The sequence below is a fragment of the Manis pentadactyla genome, chromosome 3 (assembly GCF_030020395.1).
Source record: "Manis pentadactyla isolate mManPen7 chromosome 3, mManPen7.hap1, whole genome shotgun sequence".
Classification (NCBI taxonomy): Eukaryota; Metazoa; Chordata; class Mammalia; order Pholidota; family Manidae; genus Manis; species Manis pentadactyla.
Window position 1 is genome coordinate 136,546,030 of NC_080021.1, and position 4,996 is coordinate 136,551,025.

General features: G+C 44.9%; 1 pseudogene; it reads right to left on the bottom strand.

Moving 5' to 3' along the window:
- Window positions 1–558: 558 nt before the first annotated feature.
- On the bottom strand, window positions 559–4,745 carry LOC118922067 (procathepsin L-like; annotated as a pseudogene).
- Window positions 4,746–4,996: the final 251 nt, after the last annotated feature.

The window sequence follows — 4,996 nt, forward strand, 5'->3', positions numbered from 1 at the left end:
CAGCCTCACATCTAGTGTGGACCCAGCAGAGGCACTCTTGGCAACCCACTACGTCAGGTCCTTCCTTGTCTGCAAAGTGACCACATGGTCTTCACTGGTAATTGAGGAACATGTGCCAGAAACTGGATCCATTTTGTTAGTTCTATAACTAGGCTGAGTTGTAGCTGGGTTGGGCCAAATGATCATGATTTGAGGCTCCTTTGCATATATGCACTTTCTAAATTGTGACTTTTACTCTCAATAAAATAATTTATCTTTGTCTTTATACATAGTCTCCCATATTTTGCTCCTTTCAATGGTTGTTCAGACTCTGCCGCTGGACAGCTGACACAGGATCTACACATTACAGGCAGAAGTGGGAAAGGTGACACAGCCATTCTCCTAATGGACCTCTGCACATTTAGTTACGGGTTTAGAGCTCAATCCATTTTTGATTCGTCAAAAAGTTAATTTATTAAAAGCATAAATACCACCTCTACTTTGAAATTGTTTTATTTTAAAATTTAAAGATTTATGCATCCTTTTAAATCATGAACATTTAAGAATTACTAGGTGAGTTTATCATACAAATTGGTTTACAGCAGTAATTAGAGAGTGGTCAGATTTTCCAGGATAAAATGTCATGGAATTTAAATCACAACTTGGATCTTCAATGATTCAAGTGGTTTTTTTAATTCCACACAATAAGGTCCGGTCAGTTTTAATATGAAATTCCTGCCAGGGATACTCTTTTCTCAACCAAGTCCTTCATTATGACCATCATCTCACACAACAGGAGCTGGCCCAGGAGGCAATTCCACAGTGGTTGTTCCAGTCCCTGGCCATCTTTATGTAGCCATTCATACCCCAGCCTGGACCCCTCTCTTCCGAAAGAAGAGAGGGGTTTCCTTTTATTACAAAGAATAAAATAGCTTATCTTTATTATCAGTAACACCTGAGATTTAGCAGTTCACCAGAGTCCAAAACAGATTTAGAAGGAATCAGTCATTCCTGTTTACGGTTGAGTTTTAAACCTGCACATAACTTCTATCGACAAAACTTTTCACAGAACTGCAAAATGAGAGGCAGGGAAAGGAAACTCTTGGGACCAGATGTGCTTCAGAATTATGAAAATTTGCAAATTTAGAAAATGCAATGGTAACAAAACTGCATCAATACACTAGCAAGCTTGAGAATTGTAACTCAATGTTATAATCAATCATTAACATGTCTGGGTCTACCCTAAGGGGGGTAAAGGTTTCTGGAACTTTAGAAGTTTGCTTAAAGATTTGAGTACTTGTATCTAACATTGATTCCAAAAAAAGGGTTCCCTTTACAATTTCCAATAAGAGAATTTGGGGGATTTTATACCTGTTCTTGACCATCCAATATTTATTTTCAACTGATTCTGTTCCTTCAAACCCATAGCCAACCACCAGAACTTCGTGATCCTGGTCTTTGCTACTGCACTTTGCATCATAATAAATGCCTGGGAAAGAAAAATTCAGTGCTGTGGGGAGGACCTCCAAGTCACACTTGGCTATCAATCACAGTGAAGAAGGCATTTCAAAATTCTGTTAAAGGACATCATTCCAGATATGATTTAAATACAAGATTTCAAAATCTAGGCTAGGGATTTAGGCTCTCATGTAGTGGTTGTAAAAATAGAAATTAACACAATCTCTTCTGCAGACAACTTATCAAAGAACCTAAAAGACCACTCATGAAAGTGCCATTCTATGTGCAGATGTCAGCCTAAGGTATCAGCACCAAACACAGTATTACTTGAGGCAAGGGGTTCTTTTCAGTTTTAATTGCAGGAGTAAAATTCCTTGGAAAATTTTAAAGTTCTCACAACTGGGGAAAAAGTAAATTCAGCTATATCAATTGAATTATGTAACCAATTAAATATATTTTTGAAGTGCTTAAATCATGGGGATATGATCCAAGTAATGGCACTGAAAACACCAGTCATACATATTATTATTGTACAGAAAGAACAACTGTTAAATCCATACTCCCCAAAATTCTACCTTGAATTCCACATACTGAAGAGTCAATCTTGCTGGATGTCATGGTAGTTTCCCAGGTTTTCTGCCTAAATTTCTACACAGAAAAATGTTTACCTTCTTTGTAGAACTGGAATGTATCCTGGCTTGCATCTATAGCAACAGAAATGGGCCCCACATTTGCCACTGTGGCACTGAGGTCCTTCTCCTGGGCAGGGATTCTATAGTATCCGGTCACATTGGCAGCAGAATACTCAGGTATTTGCAGGGCTTATCCTTTCAAGATAAAGCAGAATAAATTTGATTATTGAACAAATCCCAGGGAACATGAGGGCAAGACAATCTGCAACTTAATAATTTCCAAGTCATGTTTATTATGAAGTATCCCAGGAGGTGAAATGCTATTGGTTGTTTTAAAATTTAAAAATTACCTGGTGTCTATTCAATGAGATGCTTATTTATAGCCTACCGTATACATGAGAAATGTTTCACTCTGGAGAAATTTGTTACAGTATATAGAAAGCTATGTATATCACCACATAGCACAAAAATAGGGACAGCTATATAGCAACCAAGTAAACAGAAAGTTATAATACCAACCCATTTTAAAAATAGTTCTGACAGAAGATAAAGAATCTTCAGTCTAAAATGTGAATTTTAAATATGATAGCTGTTGTCTCTGAAAATGTTCAGCTTTGATAAAAGGATAAGGAGCTCAGTTTACCTTTCCATGATATGGATAGGATTGCTCTGAGTCCAAGCCTCCGTTGTCAAGACCATACTGGAAGGTGTCATTCGCTAGGCCACCTCCACGGCCACTGTTGCCTTGAGGTCCAGAGCAGTCCACCAAGTTCTGCTCACTGAAACAAGTTTGTCAGTTTTCCGGAACATCTGTCCTTCAAGGGCACCAGTTGCACTAAAAGCCCGACAAGAACCACACCAACCCTGCAAACAAAATGAAAATGTTCCTCAGTCTACAAAACAAATAGCAAGACTTTCACAACAGCCCTTTTATAAGAAAGCTCTTTTCAAAAATTTAGTGAACTGCATACTGTTCCACAGTGCACCAAGGAAAGGATGCCATTTCCTATTTGACTTTATTATCGGATGGAGATCTGCTCAGTACTGTCCTACCTGGTTCTTCACAGGAGTTACATAGCCTTTCTCTCTCCAGTCCACAGATGGGGGGATCTCTGCAAGGGGATGTTCTTGGAACACTTTCTCCTTCCTGTACTTCTACTTTTGAAAGCCATTCATCGCCTGCTTGAGTTCTTCATTGGTCTTCAAGGGAAAGGAAAAGAGTGTGATAAACGCAAGAGATTTCATGTTAAAGTACTTAGGAGAGGAAGCACCACCCACAGTTCAGCAATCTGTGCCACACTCACCAAGTCTCCAAAGGCATTCATTGCCACTGTAAAGCTGTGTTTCCCTAGGTTGTATTCTTGATTGTGCTTGTCAATCATTTTCACATTCTTCTCTCACACTGCCCTCCTCCCTACTTCTTCATCCTAGAGGTAAAGGAAGTCACCCATCATGTTTATTGCTATTTAAAACCAACTCACCAATACCACTTGTATTTGAAGGCAGAGAGGAAGAGAAACCAAGGCCAGGATGGTCTGTACTTCAGGGAGCTATCTCCAGCGTCCACACCACAGGGATGGCCCCCCATGTTGTGCTCAGCAAGCTGTGATTACAGCCTTGGTGAAACTGGCCTCAAGAAGTTACTCTGCACTCTAAATTCCCACCAGCATCAACCATTTTCTGCGGGGTCCCTCTGGAGAGTTTCAGATGTTACCTACTTTGCCAAATAGTTTCCCGTGTGCTGCCGTCCACTGGGACCACAGTGCAGTCAAACCAACACAACATGAGGCGCAGCTGAGGCTAATTCCAAAGCACAGGGCAGTCAGCATGAGTGAAGGAAGCATGTTTCAAAAAGCTAGGACAGAAAAAAGAAATAAGTATCAGATTAGAGCGATCCTTTTAACAGGCCACCCTACTTCCTTCTGAGATGTTAGAGCCACTAAAGTGGAGTAAAAACATTTAATGCATCCTCCCAAGTATTTACACTGGGCTGGGGAGGCGGTGGGGATGTGGGACCTGCAGGACCGTGCTGCCCGCTCCCTCCTCCCGACCCGCCCTCAGATTCCAGATGCTTATGCCCCAGGCGCAGGGAGCGGCGGGCCCTCTAGCTGTGGGTACGGGACTTAAGTGTCTGAGTGGGGCGCCGCTGGGATCATGGAAGAAGCTTCCTGGGCCCCCGACCTTCGCCAACCAAGGCCGGTGGTCGTGCCACGCCAGGGCCAGGGCCAGTCCCCTGTGGCGGGTGCAGGTGTGCAGGGCCAGCTGGCAGGTGTGGGCCCGGGGTCTCTGAAGATGAGGTCTGGGGCCTCCATTTAGCGCCAGGGATTCATCCTCCGGCCCCGCCCCACCACCGGACTGCGCCTCGATTGGCTGAGCCGTCTCTGGGCGCGCTCTCGGGCGATGGGCCCCGTGCAAGTGTGGGGACCTGGTGTCCAGGCTGAGTTCCTTCTTGTTACAGGGATGGTCAGGCCTGCGTCAGTGGACCCAGGGGAGGCCAGCGCTGAGGAGGGTCCCGCGCCTCCCTGGGGACGCGGAAGCACCAATTCGCCGATTCGCGCGCTGGGTGGCGGTTCACGGAGACGCTCACAGCGAGAGCCCGTGGGTTTTCAGCGTCACTCCGCATCCTCCAGGCCCTGAGCTCTGGGTTACCTCGCGGAGCGCTGAGACCGGCCTCATCCAGTCTAATGGTTCCTGCTCGTCCTCAGCAAAGGCGGGCGCGGGAGGAATACGGAGCCCCTGACCGAGGTGCTCTCACAGTTTCAGGATGGGGCGCGGCGGGTTGTGGAAAAATGTGGGGTGGGGTGGCTCCCCCAATAGTCGGTCCATGACAAGGACCACATCCTGGGAAGGAAAGAGGCCAGGCTGGGTGGCGTCAGGGCAGGGGCGGCATTTGTGATGCTCGTTTCCTGTCTCCCCAGTCAGGGAGT